The sequence below is a fragment of the Pteropus medius genome, unplaced genomic scaffold (assembly GCF_902729225.1).
Source record: "Pteropus medius unplaced genomic scaffold, Ma_sr-lr_union100, whole genome shotgun sequence".
Lineage (NCBI taxonomy): Eukaryota > Metazoa > Chordata > Mammalia > Chiroptera > Pteropodidae > Pteropus > Pteropus medius.
Window position 1 is genome coordinate 24,474,105 of NW_024350319.1, and position 23,422 is coordinate 24,497,526.

A 23,422-nucleotide genomic window follows, 5' to 3' on the forward strand; every position below is an offset into this window, starting at 1 on the left:
AGAATTATTCTAAGAGTTAGTGTAATGGATTCCAGAAGGTCACTGTTACAATACATCTGAAGAGACAGGAAGGAGGAAGCATAGATATATATTTTGTTGTGTGTGTTTTGAGAGTTATTTATTTATTTATTTAATTTTTGGTGGTGGTTGTTTTCCTGCTATTGAAACTTGATTTGTTTCCTATTTCTGATTAAATGGGTTAGAATTCTGTTCTTTGAGGCTAGGGCTACTGCTATTGCGTGCATGCATGTATGTGGGGGGGGGCACTGTTGTCAGAAATATGCACTAGCAGTCCTAGTTTGTTACAACCTTCTTTCTAGGTATAAAGTGCAGAGTCTTCTGTCCTGAGTGGTAAAAGGATGCTCAGCTTTGAAATTCCGTTTTCCTGCCTCAATTCATTAAAATTTTGCACCGGAAACCTATTAGGTTCCCTATGTTTATGAATTCTGAATCTTGCCTCCCAGGAGCCAATGAGAAAGGCTCTCCTAGAGTCTTCTGAGATTCAGAACTGCAAAATTAATGACCTTAAGTAAGGTCTGCTTTTGACAGCAGTCAAAAGTCACATGGTCCCTTAGCCGATAATATTCTTTCCACCCAAAGTTCTTAATCCTCTCTCCCTTCCTTGCATTATCCGAAAAGGAGAATAAGTGAAAACAGATTCTGTCTAGGCTTTGGATAAACCTCCTGAACTCTGAGGATTTTCTACTATTGTCCTCAGGCTTTTTGGAGAAGCTTCTCCTTTTGCAATACCTCAGGACCCTGGCTGAAGCCAGCCACCTTTAGGGGGTGGAGATGAGGGAAGGCCTTGTCATCCAATCTCTTTGTTTGCTATCTTGAAAAACAGGTACTATCGGGCTGTGACGCAATCCGTTAGTGCACAGTACTTGTACCATTTGAAAAGTGTCTTCTAGACCTGTTTATAAATAATTAGCAATTGAAACTACCAAAATTATTTCTCAATCTGTTTTTAAAATATTGATTAGGTAATAATGGCAAACATTTATTGAACTGTTACCATGTATTAGGCACTGTTCCAAATATTTTACATATATTTAATCTTCACAGCCCTTTCAGGTAGCTACTATTGTTACAATTCCCATTTTGTAGATGAGGAAACCAAGGCACAGAGAGGTTAAATTGTTTGTTCAAGGTCACACAGTTACTAAGTGTGAGAGTCGGGGTCGAGAATTTAATGTGGCTCATATACAGGAAGCACTATTATGATTTTCTCTAATAGTCTGTAGAGCGTGGTGAATAATGCATAGGGCTTTGGAATTAGACAGCATAGGGTTTAAATTCTTATTATCCTCTTACCAACTGAATGATTTGGGACAAGTAAATTCATCACTTCTAGATTTACCTTACTCATCTGCATTTTGAAAATAATAATACCTCCCTCGAGATGGTATCATTGCATAGATTTAATGAGAAAACCCATGCTTAGCAGAGACTCTGTTAACAGCATTACTTTTGGAATGAGAAACTGTTCTCAGAATTATTTTTGGTGAGACATTTATAAAAGGAATTACAAAAATATAAATTTCTACTGATAGTTAGACAAATTACTTTCCTCAACTCTACTACCTGAGAATGATCTAGGTATTTTATAAGGTTCAAGAAATCATCCCAAACTGCAGCCAATAATTTTAGTTACTCTAGAACAGTACTGTTCAATAAAACTTTCTGCAATAATTGAAGTGGTCTATATTTGCCCTGTTCACTGTGGCAGCCACTAGCCACATAGTGGCTCTTGAGCACTTGAAATGTAGTTAGTAGGATTGAGAAACTGACATTTTAATTGTAATTTAAATTAATTTTAGTTTAGATAGACACGTGTGGCTGGTAGCTACTTAATTAGACAGCATAGCTCTAAATGATTCAATCGATTATTAACATCTGAAGAAAAAAACCCTAGGAATATCTTTAAGCATTAGAATTTTTAATTTCCTGTCTTACATGCAGGATAGGAAATAAAATTGCTTAACTATTTACTCTAATGAGCCATATAGGTATAGCCTAGATGAAATCTGGTATGATCTAGTCTCACCCCTAAATTGTAGATCAATCAGTATTTTGAACGATGTCAGCTTTCTTCCACAATTCCCTTGCAAGTTTCAGAAACATTTATTCCTTTATTATCACTATAATGCTTTCATCTATCACACTGAGAATACAGCTAGGAATAAAAACTATATCATAGATCTATTTCATTTCAATGACTAATAGGTGATTAGAGTAAATGCTTTGTTGCTATAAAACAAAAAACAAAAAACAAAAAAACAAGAAGATGAGCACTCCTCTAGGTTGTTCACTTCACTGTTTCTTGTAGCAAAAGTCATCCTAAGAAACCGTATCTATTGATTGGTCAATGCCAAAGATCTTGGTGGCCATTACACCTGAACTCGGAGTTGTACATGTAGGCAGTTTGCAACATTTTAAGAGAATTCGTAAGCAGATTCCAAAAGAATTTCAATTAATTCAGCAGCTTGGGAGCTGCAGCTTTTTACCCAACTTTTCCGGCAGTCCAGGATGACATAGTATTCTGCTGCCCTTTCTTTTCTTATGGTACAGAACTTAGGAACCTCAATCAGATACTTATTTAAAGTTTCGACAAAAGAGTTTGATTATATTCACAAGCACTCTTGCTACCAGCACTTGCGAACAATTGAGTAGAAATCCTGTCTAGGTAAGAATATGAATTGAAATCTTTTTCTTTCTTAGCAGAACAAATTTGCTCCCTAGTACCTAAAATTGTACCTAGTAAAATAGTACCTAGTGAAATTGTACCTAGTAAAATAGTACCTAGTATCTAAAATTGACTCTCCCTTTAACCATCAACATCAAATTTCTTCATTTCTCACATTTCACTAGAAAAATTTAGTCAGGAATCAATTGAGATATGTCACTTCATAATGTTTACATAAACCCCTGAGATTAGGAGAAACTGTTTCAACGTTATGGTCACTAACAATTCTCTTAGATCTCCCTAGTTTTGCTTCAAGATTGTTAGCTAATGATACTTTTCTCATTTATGAGCATATGCTCTTTGTCAGAGTATTACATAAATAATCTCATTTAATCCATACAACACATTGAGGAATAGAGATTGTGTTGTATTTTGCAGATTAAAAAGTGAGGCTTGGAAAGTGAGTAAATTGCCCAGATCACATAATTTGTATAGGGTTACAGCCAGCATACAAATCCAGATCTTTCTGACTCCAAAATTTGAACCATTTAAACACCAAAGTATACTCTCTTGGTTAACAGCTATCAACATACTTCAGCCATGTAATCTGTCATCTATAAATACAGTCTCGATAGTAAAATGTAATGTTAAATTTTAGAGAGTGTATATGAAATAATTCATTCGAATAGCATTTGGGTGTTCTGCAGAAACACAGATGTGGTCATTTCTGTTACTTGATGTCTCGCTTAAGGAAAATTGTCTCTTCATGTGTATGCTATTTTTAGTCAGAATAAAAGACTGATATGTTTTACTCGGGCCTTAACTGCCAAGAAACTTTGGTCAAATACATTGCTCAGTTATCATAATGAACTTATCTCAGGTGCCTAGTGATATCACTTATTTACTCAAGGTATGATACTGATAAATGTATTTATGAGGCATATTGTGTGCCAGGGCCTATAATCATACTGGGAATGCAAAATATCATGGTGAACATGACAAAGTTCCTCAGGCAGCCCACAGTCAAATAGGGAAGAAAGAGATTATATAACTAGCAACACAAATAACTATAATTGTGATAAGAGTCACAAAAGATAAATGAATGGTGGCATAACCTGGCCAGACAAGAAGAACCTCTGAAAGTAAACTCTATCATTACTCAGCAGTTCTATTACGTGCTGGTATTTCATTTTATATAATTTGATAATCAATACATTAGAAAAACACAAAAATAATGGGAGACATAAATATCCCTTTTACTTATCAGAAAACACCTAATAATTATTCTTGCATTTATTCTTCTTTCAGTTCTTTTCTAGAACTCCAATTTAAAAAAAAAATTTTCTGGAAAGTATATAAAGCAGTTTTACTACAATAAAAATGTAAATTGAGTTGGAATAATGTCATTCCTTTGGCATCTGCATTAATTTGGAGAAGACAAAGACTAATAGAGTCTTAGCCTTCTGTTTAGAAGTTAAGAATGACAAGCAAAGATCATACCTCTGTGAAATAATTCTTACTTCAGAAAGTTACACCGAAAGATGACTAAAAAACCAGCATCTCCTGCCTTTAAAGGTTTTAGCTCACCATCATCATTAAGAACTGAGATAAAAAAAAAAATATCATCATGAGTTAAAAGTTCTAGAAATTAATTTAAGACTTTCTTTTCTACTTAGAGCTTCCCTGAATGGGGGTAAATGTAAATGAATTTTCACATGGCTCAGCCAATGATCAGCAGATACAGGTGTTGGCACATTAACAACAATAGTAGGAAACCTGTACCTAAAGGGGACTCCCATTCTTTTCACAACATCACTTCCCTGCCCTTACCTTGGTGTGTTCTATAGAATATAAAAGCTGAGTGTGCTAATTTATCTTTGCTGGTATTCCTCGTCCCTGTGTATTTCCCACGTTCAGAAGTGGAGAAGAGAAGATGCTTTAAATACAGAACGGCTCAGAGATGTGGCCTTCACAGACTATCTTATCAGAAGGGCCAAGCCTCCCACCAAGTAACTTGGAACCCTGGCATGTCTGCTCCTCACTGCCAGACCCCCTTGCCTGAAATATCAGCAGATATGCATTTGATTTATGAGGGAACCTCTTTGCAAATTAAAGCATCTCTGGAAAGTTCCTCTCTAGCACCTAAAATCAGCCATGCTGAAATAATAGGAATTTGATGAGTAGGGGTTGGAGAATAGAGGATTTTAGAGCACGGATCATCCTAGAGCGTCATCAATCTGGCCAGGGCAAAAGCCAGAGCAGAGAGCACAGGACAATATGTGTGCCCTGGTAATATGGAGAGAGATGCTCTAAAAAGGCAAGAAGGGATACAGAAAGAAGATGGGTGACAACTCAAAACAGAATATATTTCTTTAAATGAGTTACTTTATATAAAGCATTTAGAATGGTACCCAGCCCAAAATAATAAGAAAATAATAAGTGTTTACCAATCATTGATACAAAGGTTAGTCAGTTCCCATAACAGTGAAAGTTCCCTTTTTTCTCCTCCTTCCTTCCTCCCTTCTTATCACATGGCCTGATATCCTCAGGGCTCAGATAAATGACTTGCACAATTCATGGTGCAGTTTAGTTCCATGTTAGGTGAAAAGGTTTTAGTGAGCCGGCCCTGGAACCAGAACAATAATCATTCTATTGTTTTTATGGAAAAGATGTTTAGACCACAGTAGATTCTCAACAAATCTTTGTTTAAGCAAAAAACTATTCAGTATTGATGAAGTTCTGAACATACTACCCCAAAATACAGTGCCTTGGCACACTGAATATTTTAAGCTGAAGGAATATGAGAAGTGGCAGGTACAGGAAGGACTTTTTTGACCTTCCCCTCAAGCAGCCATGAGACCCTCCCATGAGACTTTTGCTTCCTATGCCCAGGGGAAAAAAGTATCCCTATCTCTGAGATGGACAGGCCTAGGCAGGAATCTGAATAAAAAGACTTTGCCAAGTTTCCCCCAGTTTACTGCCCTTAGTTCATACCCTTTTGTCCTATCACATTTTCCCATGACTTTGTACTCTTCATCAAATCTCCTATGAAAACACTCAGATTTAATTGTTTTTCTGTGTCTTCATTTCTTTATAAACTTATATTAAATACATTTGTATGCTTTTCTCTCATTAATCTATCTTTTTGTTAGTCTAATGTGTAGGTCTCTAGCCAGAATACCTAGGAATTTAAAGAGAAAAAGATATTTTTTCCTCACCTACAGTTTTCCAAACAAGCAATATATATGCTTGGGACTGGATTGTATTTTTAGATTGAGAGCTCCCTATTTACACATTGGAGGCATATTTTACTTAGGGTCTTATTCTCCTTGCTTCCTGGTTCTCTTTTCACTTGCAAAGTATGTTTTTATTTAAACTTAACAAGTTTACACATAAGGAAAAAAGAGAAATGATGCTATGCAAAACACAAGAAACTATGTAAACTTGGGCTGTCCTGAAGGGTAGATTCCCCTGGGATATAATTTTACAGCTCTTTAATAATGGCACATGCACATAGAATAGGAATTAGGGAACTGCGTTCCAAATGGAACAGGCTACATCCAGTGACCAAAATATCATCACCCAAAAAGGCTTTCAGTCAGAGAATCAACATTTAAAAAGTGATGTTCCAAAGAAAATTCATTGCAGCTACAAAGGATTTTTCCTTTCAGATTCTGAATGGAACTAGAGAGAGATGACTGCCTACAAAATAAAAGCCCAAGTCACCATTAACCCATTTACATTGCTGACTGTAACTACTAGTTGGTTCATGACACAATTGATTCTACTGCAGCAATTGCCTTCAACACAAAAGAGAGCATAATTGAATAGATCAATCATGCCTCAGTCCAGTTTGCTAGCCACAGGACTCTAAAAATAAATAAATGTCACTGTGGAGAGCTTTAGAAGAAAAATGTTATCTGCTAAAAAGGATACATTAGCCCTTTTCATTTTCCCAAAGTCATTGCTGAATGACTAGGGCAATTCCTATGCCTCAGAACTGCACTGTTTGTATTTTGATCCCTCAGCAGTATTTGGGTTTAGTATTTTTTCTTAGAAGGGAGTGTTGGGAAGAAAATTGTTTTGGAGTTTCCCAAATGTGCATGCTTATCAACTATACGCAAGAGTATAAGTATTCTATTCCTGTGGGTAAGGCGGGGAAGCCCTTTTACTCAGTTAAGCTTGGAGACCTATGGCCTTGAAATTTATTTGATAAGCAGCCTTCAGTTCTTGGAGAGAAGAATTAGGGCAGGATGGAAAATCCTTATTTTGACTAATTCCTCATAGGCCACTAAGGACAGAAAGAAAGCCTTTTGAAAATCACAATGAAGTGGGAATAGTCTCAGGATGAGCTGAAGGACAAGCATTTTGCCCATGGAGACTTTTATATTTTCTGTTTATGACCACTGATACTGGGTTTCCATTTATGGTAGAACATAGTTTCCTTTTTAGATAAATATTTTAAATTTAAAAAGTGGATTGATTTAAAGTGAAGTGCTTATTAATTTGGTATTCAGATATAACCAAGTTTCTGAAGCTGATATTGAATTGAATGCTTGACATTTCGGAGCTGTTAGCTTAGAGGAGAGAGCTGGTTTTAGAGCCACTTCCCTACTGCCCTGGGAACCTTCAGCAATTTACTCACTTTCTCTGACCCTCACGATCCTCAACTATATAAAACACTTGGATGCAAAACATGAACCTCTAAGAGCAATTGTGAAGAATAAATAATAGGTGCTCAATTAATGATTAGTTCTTTTCCTTCTCTTGGTGAAGTGTGCCAAAAACAGCAAAATTATCTCTTTTCATGGAATCCCCCAGCCTAACCTCTAGACAATAAAGTGTAGGCAGGGATCGTTCAAATAACTAGGTAATTTTTCATGCAAACTAACAGAGGCTATACTTGTAGCCCAATATATTAGATTTGCAAACAGAGAAGGCAGAAAAAATAAATATCAACACAGCACTGTCTTGTCATTAAGCAGCATATTCTGGGGACCATGCCTCACATTTTTTTGCATCCTCATTGATGAGCACAAAACTCGTTTGAAGATGTAATAAAGTGATCTCACTTTTTAAATTTCTGTTTATTAATGCTCCATACTGCATCTTAGAGTGGATGCTTATTATTAAAAGATTTTCCATATTGTGGATTTAAGGTGACCACATGGAGGGACGAAACAATGACTGGACAGTGACCACCTTTTCCTCTCAGCATAGCGTCATTTTAGCAACTTAAAATTCCAATACTAAGTAATTTCCTCCTTAACATTCCTCTGGAGGGATTCAATTCCCTGAACAATTAGTCATCTCTGAAGATAATTCCCTTTTCCTCTCTTTAACAAAACTACAGTGACTGAAAGACATGCTCATGTTGAAAAGTCTAGATAAATTTCTTTATAAAATATTTAGATATGGAGTCCATAATAACTTCTATTTTTAATTCATGAATCCATATGTGTTTATTCATTAATTTATCATGTGACTGTTTCCTTATAAGTGGTAAAAATTTAGAAAATTTTTTTTACAAATGTAAATAATTTTAAACCATGTAGTAATTACTGTGTGATCTGTGGGAAACTGGACAGGCTAACAAATTTTCAAACAAAAGGACCAGATGTAGCTTGTGAGCTGCCTCTGTATGACTTTCATTCTTATCCATAAGTACTTATGACCCATAAGTAACAGGAAAGCAGATTAAAAAAAAACACACACTCACAGTTGACCCTTAAACAATGTGGGGTGGTGTTGTGTGTATGTGTGTGTGTGTGTGTGTGTGTTAGGGATGCCAACCCTTCCCACCATGCAGTCAAAAATCACTTTTGACTCCTCCAAAACTTAACTACTAATAGCCTGCTGTTGACTGGAAGCCTTACCAATAATGTAAACAGTCACGTAGCATATATTTTTTATGTTATATGTATTATACACTGTAGTCTTTAAAAAGTATGCTAAAAATATTATTAAGAAAATTATAAAAGAAAATACATTTACATTATTCTACGTATTTATTGAAAAAAACCCTGCGTATAAGTGGATCCACACAGTTCAATCCCATGCTGTTCAAGAGTCAACTGTAATAAAAATAAGGAGGGCTAAAAATTTTAAGTACTTTCTTTGTGCCAGAAACTGGGATTTGCAAGCCTTTTGACTCAGCACCCTTGCAATGAACTTGACAAAATCATATGTTCTCTGCAATACCCTCAGCTCTACTTCAGGCAGTATTCACTTTGCCACTGTCACACTTGGCATGTCTGGGTGTGGTTCCTCCCATTGGATGCTTCTCTTCCTCTGCAGGTGTTAGTGAATCCGTAGATGGGTTAGGTCCCCCCTTTCCTTTTTTGCCTTGTACCTTTACAATCTCCGTACAAGATGGTGTGGATTTCCATGGATTCCTCATGTTGGGGTAACTAATGAAAATTACGTACCAGGAGAGGACACTGACAGCTGTTGGCTCAAAATGGTTCTTTAGAGCACCAAAGGGAAAGGATATGATCATTCTAAATATTCACTATGATCCTCTTGGATTTCTGCCACTGTTCCTAAATTGTTTCTTTGGTCTTGAAATTTTATCTTTCTCCCAAAACCTTCTCTGTGTGAATTTCCCCTGGCTTAAAAAACCACACCCTGAACCTGGTTATCGACGTTGCATGTCCCCCTTCCCAACAGGATCTCCCCACTCTCTCTGTAGCCATAAATTCTCCTGAGTCTGACTCACTCATTCTGGGATAATATACTGGAAAATAGCTTGTTACTTGTATAATTTGTGTGGTCCACTGGTGTCCTCCTCTCACAGAGCAGTCTCTCCAAGTCTTGTGATACTGTCTACAACATGCTTGAACTAACTCCCCAAATAAAATTGGGTCCTTCATGGTGTAGGTATGCTTGTTTGATCAAAGACAAATTTTTCTCTAAAGGATAAAAACAGTACAGTCAGGCTGAAGTAAGGACAGAAATAGATTGGGCTGCAATAAAAGCTTTGTATGATTGTGTAAGTGGTGAGGACTCTGACAACCTTGGGCTGTACTAGATCTGTAAGGGGCAGTCATTGCCCAGCCCAGCTGAATGTTGCCATAGAGAGGTAAACTGACACATTTTAAAGTCAAATTTCTTTATGTTGGTTCACTTTTTTTTCATTAAAGACACTTTATGGAGCAAATAAAAGCTACTTTCAGGTTGACTATGACCAATATTTTGCCAGTCTACCACTCCTAAATGAATGCCGTACAAACCTGTATGGAGAAAATATTTTTCTAACCATTTCCTAATTTACAAGGTACCATTTCCTAATTTACAAGGTACCTCCAGAACCTATAAGTTTTGTAAGTCATATTTTTGTTTAAAGCAATGTTCTTTCCTTTACCCTCTCCCTTCCTCTTCACGTCTATTGAGAATGAGAAAGAGCTATTTCTTAACAATACAAAATGAACCTTTGAGATCTGATGACATTCTCTGCCAGCAGCCTCTGTTATTCTCATTTCCAGTTGAGGGTCAGGGAAGGAGTCATTTTTCTCTTTACTCTCCACTGGTTAAGAGGCAGATTAAGGCCCTGGGCCCCTTCCCATGCACTGGCCCCTTTCAAGGCACCGGAAAGGGGCTTACTGTTATATCTACATCATCAAGTGGATTTTGTAAAATTTGAAAAAGATATTTTACTTGTAGTTAGCTAAAACCATTGTCTCTTCCCATTTCAACTTCTCCTCTGTCACACTTTCTCTCATGTCTGATTAGTTTGTTACAGTGGCCACAGGCATTCTGGGCACTTGGGTAAGGAAAGTAGATTTGTTAATTTATGGTGTTTGGGATATGCTTTTATGGGTCTCATCACTTATATGCAAAGATAAGCCATTGTTAGCCATTCTGGTGTAGGACTGTCTCCCAGAAATGCTCTGACTGACTGTTATGCAGACTTAGTGGCAGCATAAAAAAGGTACAAAGCTAGAGATCTCTCACAATAAATATGTGTCCCTAAAGTGACCAGAACTGGAAGGATGTGGGTAGATCAGGAGAAACTTTCTAGAGCAAGACTAAATTATTTTCCTACTTTTTCTGCAGTAAGTGATATAACACTTACTATATGAAGAACCTATCAATAGGTGCATAGCAAAACATGCAGAGAAAAAATTATAGAGGCATGTCAGAAGATTAACAGAAGCAATGTTTTTATGGGTTTGATATATTTGTGGTATTTGTTAATTTTTAAATATTGTAATTTGTTATGATTTCTTGTTCTAAATAAATATTTGCTTTCATATTTAATTTCATATTTGTGATTTTGTATTTTTTTCTTAAAGAGGATTCTCCTAACAAACTATATAAGCTCCAGGCCTCATAAATCTGGATCAACTTCTATTGAGATGAAGGTTTTTTTTTAAAATGGCGTTGTGATTACATGTTGCAAAAAGGTAGGCCATTGAAATAACCCAAACACATAGGAAAACCACTCATGAAACAAAGCCATAATAGATGTCAAAATGAACTATTTTTGTCATACCAGTTCCACTCTTTAGGGACTCACCATATGTGAGACAACACTTGGATGCTCATTCACTTCCAAGCACTGTTTCCTATGCAAATGCTCAATGATGTACATTTAATTTCTATACTTACCATAAATACTTAACTTTCCAATATTTATTGGAATAAAATTTTGGATTTAAATTGTATAAATTCTGCATAGTCTTTCATTTAAAATGTTTGTTTCTTTCTTGTTTTAACACATAAATGTCATTTTCTTTAGATTGCATTTTGGAGTAACTAGGGATCATATTGATTTAACATTCACTCATCCATTAAAGAGATATTATGCCAGACATTGTGCTAGGCAGTTGCATGAGGAGGGAGCGGTGAGAAGAACAGGAATATAAAGATGAATAAGACATTGCCATTGCTTTCGAGAAGCTACTGGGGAAGGCTCATGGTCTAGCGGGAGAGATGTACTTAAATGCTGTACAATGGGAAAGAAAGGTGGAAGATGATTAATGGGGGCAGGGGGGCAATAAAGAAGATTTCTTATAGGCATTAAAATTTGAGCTATGTCTTGAAGGATGAAAAAAATAGCTAATCAGGGAAGAGGATTCAAAGCAAAAAGAACAGTAGCGTCATGGCAAAGAGGCATGATTAAACGTGATATGCTGGGATAACACGAGCAGCTGAATAAGATATGCATGGGAGCATATCAGGACTAAGAAGAGAGTGGGCTGGGGCCAGATCAAGAACTTTTCTGAAAGGTTTTTAAGCAGTGTGTCACAATTATATTTGTGTCTGAGAACATACACTGTAGCTAACTTTATTTAGCTCCATGAATACAGGGAAACCTAATGTGCAAATATACTTTTAGTTTAATGCAGGGGTCCCCAACCCCCAGGGCCCGTGGACTGGTACTGGTCCGTGGCCTGTTAGGAGCAGGGCCACACAGCAGGAGGTGAGCGGAGGTTGAGACAGAGAAGCTTCATCTGTATTTGCAGCCACATCCCAGCGCTAGCATCACTGCCTCAGCTCCACCTCAGATCATCAGTCATTAGATCTTTATAGGAGCACGGGTCCCTAGTTCCAAACGGTTAGGGATCTCTGGTTTAGTGGATCTATGACAAAACTTGACATTTTTTGACTCAGTATCTTGAACTAAGAGTTGCCAAGACATGATATCCTTTAGGTGGAGTTTAAAGCTATATCAGAAGGATCCGAAGCATAAATATCTAATTCTTATGAGCAGTGATGTCTGTGACAAGTAGTTTGGCCAAAAATTTCAAATTTTCAGAACTCAGCAGACTGTAGTATTATTTCATATTGGTAGCCTTTGACCTGTTGTTCACTTACTTAATCCCTCCACCTCAAGTAGAATTGTCTGGTTCCTATGAAGTACTTAAAATCAGTATCACACGGCTATTATGCTACTATACAAAAATTCCATAGGTTTCTACATTCACAATATTAATTTGAATTTAAGATGGAATAAATTATATTTCATATATTCTACCCAGTGGATCCTGAAACAACATTTTGTGCTGAATATATACTCATAATGTAATTTTACCTAAAAATTACATCTGTAGGCTTATAGCTTTTTTAAAATAAGTTAGTACAAGGTTATGTTTAATTTTGAGTTAGTTTTCCTTTAGCAAGAAATTAATCATTTGAGTATTTTTAAATGTGTTTCTATTATCATGCTTTTTCATCTAGGTTAAGAATAAAATGGAGAAATTAACTAAAATCTACATAAATGGTAATAATTAATTTAATAATTAAAAGACTTTATATGCATAACAATTAATTATTATTTATGCATATATTACCATCATTAAATTATTATTTAATAATCATTAGTAATTAATTAAATAATTATTATTTAACAGCAATTAATTATTAATTAAGTAATTATTTAATTAATAATTAATTGATTATTGGATAATAGTTAGATATTAATTTATATACTTAAATTAATAATTAATTAAAAGGTTTTCTATCCATTTCTTTGTCTAAAACAGATGACTTTCTTAATTTTTAAATCTCTACAGCAAATTCAAAAAGGAAAATCTTATTTATGAGTTAATATACATCATGAAATAATGATGATAAAAGGACACATCATACTGATACAGCCACAGCAGACTGAAAATAAAGATAATAAAATAATTAAATTTTTTTAACTTAAATTCTTGCCTACAGCAAGTCTAACCTGATTCCTTCCTTGCTATGTCCAAGATTCATGCTAATCATTACAAAACAGAGGCAGAGAAACTTGTAATCACTATGTACCATCCAGGAACTTCCCAAAGTAATTTTCTCTTCTTGGTCAAATTTTAAATCAAATTTATCCTCTAAATCAAATTTGCAAATTGAAAAGTGAGTAAGGAGGGTGTGTGTGTATACCGTTATTTGAAAAAGTTCTTCCAGATAATTCTGACCTCCCAAAATACACTATTGGATCAGAAACCACAGTTTTCAGGAAGTGAAAAATCACATTTACAGAAGTATCAAACTTCAGGAAAGGAATGTTGTTTCTGGTTTGTAAAGTTCACAGAGAGAAAGAAGATCATTTCATTTGTCATTCCTTCAGATTCTGAGGCAAGGGAACTTGCCATTGAGAGCAAAGAAAACTACCCTATTCTTCCTGAATGTCTATCATCATCGCAGAGAAGCTATAGGCTAAAATTGTTCTTTCTCCCATCCTCAGATAAAATAATCTAAATTAAAGACGAAAACTGTTAAACGCAGATGTATACATCTCTAAGTCCACAACAATATGATTTGTTAAAAGAGTTATTCTATTTGATGATAATCCTCCAAATGAGGTCTGCTGAGGAATGCTCTGACTTGGTGGTGGGGTGCAACCACCAATCTTGGTATCACAGAGCACAGGGCTGCCGTTAATCATTAAAATAATCATTTGAAGTGATTCATGGTAGATATGCATTTTAAAGGCACTGATAACATTTAAAGATAAGTTACAAACAAAAATATTGAATTTCTTTGATCTGGTAAAGTTCATTTATGAATTATTAATGATGATATCTGAAAATGTTTTTCCTCTCAAGAGCCCAGAGCACTAAGCAGTGAAATTCTGTTTTTTTTTTCCTAAGAATGCTTGAGAGAAGATATTAAAGTGTGCCTGTTTCCCCCATAGAGAAGTAAAGGCACTTATACATATCTCTTTATCAATATTCGAACCACCAAAATTGCTATTTGAAAGTTCAGTGATGATCAGAACATTTTTAAGGGAAACTTTACAAAATATGGATTCCCAGGCATCACCCATCATCCAATCACATGTTCAGACATGGTGGAGATGAAGATATCTGACTTACGTGTGTGTAGTAAAGATAGAGTTGAGCTTATTCTTTGCTCTTTGTGGGTTTATCATGTTTGGATTGGCTCAAATTTTCAGTATTCTTTGGGATACTAAGCTTAAATCTCTTGGAACTTCTGATATGTTATCGTATGGAACTTGGAGTAGCTATTCTCCAAGTTATATGCCCCAGAGAGCAATTTTCAAAGATGTTAGGTCTAAGCAACAGCATTAGAGAAAAAAGGAGGTTGTTTAGTGGACTCCCATTAACAACCACTTATTAATTTCTTACTATATATTCTAGATTGCAGCAGAAACTATGAAAAAATGGAGACTTTTATGTACCTTTAAACAATTGCAAGTATAAAATAAGCCATTGGGGAAAAAAGATCATTTCAAGCTGCTTCTTGATTTCTGTATTACTAAGAGTAGAAACCCACTAGAAGGTCTATTTTGTTTAAAAAAAATATCTTCATGGATTTTTTTGGTGGAGCCCTGGGTTAATCTAAATGGGAAAGACTGATATGAGAGGTCTAAACTTCACTGTTTATTCAGATATTGGGAGTGCTTTGTTTTCTCAGGACTGTCTAATAGACAGGAGGCTTGTGAGTCCTGGGACTTGGAGAAGAGATAAGAGAAAGGGCCCAGAGTACTGGTATATATCAGCATAAGGCAAGATGATCAGTGAGAACTTTCCAGAAATAAGGATGACTGAAGAAATTTAAAAATTATGCTGTAATGTCCTGCTCTAAAACAGACCTGTATGAGTGTGCACAGTGCCTGATTTTGTAGGTGGAGTGTGTGTGGCAACACTGAGAAGACAGTAGCCACAGATGGGAGCAGGAGAGGGAGGGCTGGAGGTTGAGCTAATTCAACAATATTAATATTAATATTCACCTATGGCCATGCCACCCTGAACAAACCCGATCCCGTCTGATCTCTAAAGCTAAGCAGGGTCGGGCCTGGTTAGTACTTGGATGGGAGAACACCTAGGAAGACCAGATGCTGTAGGCATTAAAAAAAATAATAATTAATATTCACAAGGAATAAGAATCCTTTTATATATTTCTGCTTATGTTTTAAAATGGATAACCCACATTTTAAAAATGTTATTAAACTAATATCTAAACTATGCATCTTTCTAATATGAAAATATCCAAGAAGAGAGGTAATTGAAGGCATAGACTTTGCACTGGCTTCAAAACAGATCTGGCTTCAAATTCTGGTTCTTGGCTTCAGTTTCCTTATTGAGAATACGGGAATATTTGTCGTGAGGATGAAATGAAGGATTCTAAGCTCAGTGCTGAGCACATCTGGTATATAGTAGATGCTCAGTAATGGGAGTCATTACTATCACCTTAAATGAGTTAAGGAGAAATACTCTTTTGATCCAGTTCTGAGACACTGGAAGAGATATACTGTAAGATGTTCATACTATCACAAAAGAGTTACCTTTTTTCCTAAAATTTTGTCTTATAGAAAAATAGCCATTATTAAACACTTAATTAATCAGGACTCTTCAGGTTGCAAGTGACATAAACCCCAACTTAAACAGGCTTAAGTGAAGAAGGAATTTATTGGTCTTAATAAATGAAAAGACCAGGGCCTTCAATCTGATTGGATCCATGAGCTTAAAAAGGTCAAGACTCTCCCATCACCTCTCAGTTCTGCCATCTTTTGTTGGATCTAGCATCAGGCTGACCGATGGTCACTGTCACTGTCAGGCTTAGATTGCCCACACTTGATATTGTGGGGATAAGACCTTTTTCCAATGGTTCTCACAAATGTCTCTGTTTTGAATCTCATTGGTTCTGAATGAGTCATGTACCCATTATTGAATGAATCCATGAGCTAGAATAGTGAAATTCTCTAATTGGCATTGCCTGGGACACATGCCCACCCTTGGAGATAACGGGAGGAGACTCATCCATAACACATGAGTGTGGGACAAAGTGACTCCCTAAAAAGACTAGAATGCTATTGCAAAAAGAAAAAGAAAAAGAAAAAGAAAAAGGGGGAAATGGATGCTGTATAGGCCAACACACAGATATCCACAAAACCTCTGAATAACACTGGTGTTAGAGGAAAAGGATGACAATAATGCAAAAGATTTTGTTTACCACAAATACATAAAGAATAGGATTTGACCCACAATGTGGTAAAAGGCACTTTATAATGGCATTACTTAGTCATCTATTTTATGATAATTAATCTTCCCTTAAAGAGAAAATGAATCAATACTCCATTAATACATAGCCAATTATATTCATCATGTAATGAATATTTTTTCTAGGTTTCTTAACATTTCTTAGTATGTGTCTCACCTTTGTATTTATTTTTACTTACGCTATTCTAGTAGGAAGATTTTTTTAAAATGCCTCTCCAAATGAAGCATAAATATTTTTAGAAGTAGCTAAAAGAATTTTCTCCACTTGAAGCATAGATTTCTTTCTTTTTTAACCCCTTCTTATCTTTCCTCCTTATACGTCCATCTAGTCTCCCACGATATATTCAATATATGGAAAGAAAGCAATTGCAGATAAAAGATAGCCTGTACCTAGTCATCGTAGAAGAATGTTCTGTGACACCTTAAGCACCTGTGAGCCAGGAGAAGCCAGAGGATGTGGGTAGAATTCAAGACAGGAGAATATTGTTGTATTTGAAATAACTATTATTTTCTCCTTTGATGGCATGGCTCTCTAGCATTTGTTAGGAATTATTTGTTGCATGGTTATGATATTGAAAATACTATATGCTGCGAGAATGTAATTCCAGGACTGTGGAAAGAATTCCTCTCCCTTTGGAATTCTTCAGGAATCAGAATTCAAAGAAAACAGAGAGAGGTGAATAAGGAAGTAACCTGAGCTGTTGGGATCTTTCTTTGAGCTCAGGACTGGCCAGCATCCCCAGTTTGTAAAAAGAACAGTATCAGATGAAAGCCATACAGAGGAACTTGGGAGCAAAGCCTCAAGGAGAGAGTGAGCTTTGAAATTCAGTCAGTGCGGCTACTTCTCGTAGTCCTGGGAGTCAGGTGAAGTACAACTCCGCAAGTGAGGTTGAGCCTCACTAATAGTTTCTAAACCATCAGAATCACCTGGGGAGCACTTAAAAAGCAAACTTGGCACCCAGAAAAAATTGAGAAATAATATTCTTTTTTATAACATCATTCATTTCATAGGTAATTTCTTTAAAATTAACTTTATTTTTAGAAGTTTTGGATTTTCAGAAAAATTGTGAAGTACTACAGAGAGCTCCCATATACCCCACACCGTTTCCCCTATTATTAACATCTAACATTAGTATGGTATATTTGTTACAATTAATGAACTAATATTGACATATAACTAAAGTCTATATGTAACCTTTTTTCAAATATTTTAGAATCAGCAGAGCTGTGTGCAAGACTCAGGGTGGGGAGAGGCCAGGAGCATAATAATGGCAATTGGGCAGTTAGAAGTTAGATTTACAGTTAAGAATTAATCTACATGTGTCATGTGTGAGTTCAAATGATTGTATCCAGTATAAGTAGACACAAGAAAGTTTTGCTAGCTCCGATTAACTCCTTCTGCAACAGATATTGGTTTTTATTTTTCAGCAAACGCAGTAGTATTTTTGCTTCAGAAATAGTCCAGTTGCTAATAGTGAATAGAAACTCATGTAGGATTGTAAAAAAAAAATGTTATTTTGAGATGAATCTCTTTATTATGATGATAGTAAAGCAAGACAAATGATTGCTTTCATTAATTGTGTTTTCCCATAGTGATTTCCAAAACTGGCCCATCTATAGTCACCTTTTTGAAAGCAGAATCCTAGGTTCCACTGTATCGGAACATCTATGAGTGAGGCCAGATTTTATATTTTTGAAAAGACTCTAGGAACTCATGACCAAAGAGTTTGGGACCCACTGGTACACACTAGAGGAACAAATAAAACTGAAATCTGATTTGGGGAGAAAAACATTTTTTTTCCTTAAAAAATCATAGTTCTGCACTTCCAAGATATATAAAAATATCAATATATTTTATAAGCATTTGTTACTTTGGAAATCTTTTCAAATGAGTAAAATATTTTAATCTCAGCAAAACTATTATATCGCATTGTTTGTCTGGTTACACACTGTAAAGTATTAGCAGGCAGGCTGTTGAAAAGTTAAGTTGTTAGGAAGTTCGTGATTTGGAATACAAATGCTATACCTATGTTTTCATCCTCACCATTTCCTGAGAAGGTATAATCTTTGAACAGACTAAAATGTAGCTTTAGCTAACATTAAAAATAGAAACATATTTGAAATTTATACATTCGTGCTGCTTCACGTACTTCCTGCACCCACCCACAGCTTTCTCCAGCCTCTATCTGGTGGCTGCAGAACCAGCTCATCTCCTTTTGTAAAGAGTATTATCCTCAGCCACATATTAATGCATGGACTGCTGGTATTGTTTCTACATCAGCAGTAATGCTTTGTCCTTCCTACATCATCAGGATTCTCACTGAGCATGAGTTTATGAATCCTCTTCTCAATTGCTTGGGACAGGGGGTCAATCTTCTTTTAAATGAGACCCAACATGAATTCAGCAGGTTCACCAAGTAGGTCAGAGTAGAAGGTGAGTCAAAGTTGGGAATGAAAATTTGTTTCTGCTGCTTTTTTATTTAAAAAAAAAAAAATTTATTCAGGAAGAAAACTCAGCTTATTCATTTGCTTATCTGCTACTTTTATTCTATTTAACAATTTTCTCTTTGCTGTGTTATAAATATAGATAATTGTCTTTGTATTCTCATACTCTTATTAGACATCTGAATTAGTAATTATTTGTTAAGTGCTATATTGGTTAGCTATTGCTGCATAACAAATCATTCCACAGTTCACCTGCTAAAACAGCAAGCATGCATTTAGCTCATAATGCTGTGGACTGGATAGGTAGTTCTTCTCTAGGCTGGTTTTGCTGTTCTCTGCTGGGCTTGTAACTTCAGAACCAGCTCAAAATAATCTATCCTGTTTAACAAGATACTGAATTGCTTTTCAGAGACAACAGACCAAAATGTAAGTCATGCAGCCAAAACATGCACAGAACTTTGACCTCTACCTGCACCCGGAACTAAAGTCTTGCCCCTCCTTCCAAAGGATTGGGACAAAACCAGAACTTGAACACCAGAACTCTTTCAAAAATGAAGGTTCCATCGTCAAAGAAGACCCGGTACTAAAGCCCCTTACCATGAAAGGCCAAGGTCCTCCAATTAAAACTTGCCCATCGGCACTTCCAAATACCTATTCCCCCTAACCTCTTAAAAACCTGCCCCAAACTGGGCTTTTGAGCCATAGCTTTCCCATTCTCCTTGCTTCGTGCTCTACAAATAAAGTGACTCGTCTGCAGTTCTTGGTGGTTCGTGTTTGGCTCTGCTAGCATCAGGTGGGTGAACTGTTTATGCTTCTTACAGGTTTACTTTTATTCTCTGTGGTCAGCTGGTAGTTTGATTGGAGGTTGGGTGGTCCAGGATGACTTTGCTCACATGTCTGGCTATTGGTAGATTGTTGACTGGGGCCTGGCTGGCTAGGATACCTCGAATCTCTTCCTTGTGCCATCTTATCCTTTAGCGGGTCAGCTTGAGCTCCTTTACATGGTGATCTTAGGGCTTTAACTGCAGTTATATATAATAAGGCCTAAGGTGTAAGTCTCTGCTTACTTCATATTTGCTAGTCCCATTGTCTAAATCAAGTTATATGTCCAAGCCCTGATTCAAGGTGAGGTGAAACACACTCTACCTCTTGATGGGAGGGACTTCACAGTCGCACTGAAGGGGTGTGCCTACAGAGATAAGCGGGGGAAATGTGGCCATTTTTGTAATCTACCACAAGTGCCTAGTTTATAAAAAGCTTAACATTTAAAAAATACATGGCATTTGCCATGGTTTAATGGCCAGACTTTATGTTTTATAATCTTATGTGCTGATTGAGTTGCAAGTCAGGTAAATCCAAGAAACATCCCATTCAGCAACACAGATCCCTACTATTCTTTCACCATTTCTTTTTTTTTTAGGTTTAAGATTATCTACATAACTTGTTGCTACACAGAGCCCCTGCATTTGGACACAAGTGTGGCCATTATAGATGAGACAGGCTGCCGATGATATGTTAGAGCAGGCTTCTCAAGGTAGTCAAGTAAGCCTTTAACCTTCCATGATGACAGAATGGGCTAAAAGGTGACAGAAACAGAAGGAAAATGGAAATAACACTTTATTTTCTGATGAGAGAAAATAGATGTGGACTCACTAGGGAGGGGCGGGGGGAGGGGAACATGTGCATGATTTAGTGAATGGGCATATTTGGTGACTGAAAGAAAGGGCATTTAGCTGAGACCCAATCCATGGATGAGAAACAGAAAGTGAGACAAAAATTCTGGGGAATGTTTACAAAGTGAGCTCATGCTTCATGTGATAATGGCTGAGAATCCTTCAGTCTAAGGAAAGTGGCAATTCTAATGAGCCTGGACGTCAATGCCACATGGGTCTATTTTTTAGTTTCCTTGTTAATGAGGGAGACTCGGGATGTACTAAGGATCTTTTTATCCTAGCCTTTCTCATTCTCCGCACCCATGAAGAGCTTCTGTGGATTGTGGTTCTTATTTAATATCTCCACTTCCCCAAATGGCCAGCATGTGAAGTCCTCTCTCCCCTTAAGTCAGTAGACATTAGCTGTCAGCTGTCAATCATTTTTGCTAAAGGCCCCCAAATAGGCACTGAAGAAATACTTCCCTTTCTAAAATGCAACAAGATTTAGCTTTGCTTGGTATCTTTTGAGACAAAGCAAGGTTTAAGTGATGAGTAAATGACAAGAGTGTTGTTTGAATGTCCCATATACCTCAGTTTTCCTCTAGTTTTGAAAAAGACTAGCGGAGAGGAAATAAATATTAAGGCCTAGCACTGGGAATGCATTTATACTACGTGGATCAAAACCCTCACAAGCTATTGATCCTGGTGGGAAGAGCATGACCAAGGGCTGAAGGCATTGGGCCACTTGGCCCCTCCTCCACCAGAGCACTCTGCTCTTATCTGTTTTGTACATTGAGAGGCTGCAAAATATTTATTTTGATGAAAGATTTCTGATGCTAAAACTTTATTTTGTTGGTGAGGAACTAGAGGCCCTAGGGTGACTTGTTCAAGGTCAGAGCAGTTGTCAGGTTCAGAGCTAAAGGCAGAAATCAAGTCTCAATTTCTAGTCCAATGTTCTTTATTCTACTACGTGCCATCTTCCACTTCTCCATACCTAAGCTGGGCAACTTCTTTTTAATAGATGCTCACTTACAAGATACTGTTAACTATTGCCAAAATGTTTGACACAAATCAAAACATCAGAAAATAAAAAATTATTTTTCATTTGAATAATTACTAAAATGTGGTATGGGTTCTGGCTTTGAGTTCTTACTCTGCCTTTCATGAACTGAGTGACTGAATCTTTGTTGCCATTTTTTCACTGTAAAATATATACAATGACGTTTGACAAATGAGCTACTGCTCAGCTTTCTATAAGCAAGCTGACAACTAATATAGAACATAGCTATGATTACTGGTTTATTGCTTTGATTGTACAAAAAGCTTTTACAATTCATATATTGTAAAGGCCTCCACTAAAATGAGTAGCCTCTTAGCAGTTTTAGAAAAACTGAAGATAATAATCAAAATAATCCCCAATCATATGGTACATAACTTGAAATTAATTAAACCATAATCAAAGGACGTACATTCGGTCGGCAAACCATGAATTCAGAAGTGCAATGAGAAATAAGGAATGAGCCTCAAGAAATCATTGAACTGTTCTGAATTTTACAAAGTCTAGAGTACGAAAGTGTATTGAAGAATTCACCCGGTTCCGTCTTTTAAATGATAAACAACAAAAGCACCAAGAACTCTAGTTGGTCCTGAAATTCTCTGCTTCCCATTTAGGAGCTGCTTCTAAATGTGGCAGCTCTCCCATTGCCTGATTAAAGTGCCTTTGCAGAACAGCTTCAAATCTGACAAGGATGAAGAGTTGCCAAACGGGCCCCTTTCTTTGCTGGGCCTGTGGATAATTTGCCTCCAGCTAACAAGAGTTGGCACTAAAAGCCAGAAGAGGGGCTACACAAGGCTTCAGGCACTGGGTGAAGACTATTCTCTGATGCTCAAATGTGAATGACGCTGTGATGTAAGCTCAGATTATTCTACCAGTAATTGGGCAACTGCATGTTGGACAAAGTTATGTTACAAGATAGGCAAAATGGTATTCAGATAAACACTACTCTATTGTGAGAAGTGATTTCTAGTTGCTTTAATGGTTATGTACAACATCCAGATTATGTCTCGATTTGCAGATCAAGAATTGAAAATAACCATGGGGTAACGAACTGGTGTTAGAAGATTTGTGTTCGGATGCTGGCCCAGTTATTGAGTATCTTTGCTGAATTAACCTTTGGGCCTCAGTTTCATCACCTGCAAAATGGATGGTGGGGCAGAAAGTTAGATTAGGATTTCTACAGTAATTTCCCAGTTCTAACAACTTCCTGTATTATATCTAAAGGTAATAGGGCCCAATAACTTTCTTTCTTTGGATTATTTAAATTACTCCATATATCAAATCCCAATGGATTTAAAATTATACTGAGTTTGTGGTCTATTACCCTTCAGTGAAGCATGTTAGTGCTTTGATCACTGCTTGGGTTAGTGATTCAGTAAGGACTAAACTGTGATGAAAAAAAAACAACAACAACAAAAAAACCCAAAAACCAAAGATCTGACTACTGTGCTTTAAAAGTACAAAAGTTTCTTCTTTGACATAAAAAAATTAAACAAACAAACAAACAAACAAACCCTGGAGGTAGGAAATCCACAGCAGGTATTGTGGCATTATGAAGAAGCTTTATGAAGAAGTTCCATTGTGTGCGGCTGCTAACCTCAAGGATAATTCTTAATTCAATATGACA

General features: G+C 36.4%; 1 pseudogene; it reads left to right on the plus strand.

The window, feature by feature from the left end:
• The first annotated feature begins 15,369 nt into the window (after positions 1-15,369).
• Positions 15,370-15,488, plus strand: LOC120583411 (uncharacterized; annotated as a pseudogene).
• Positions 15,489-23,422: the final 7,934 nt, after the last annotated feature.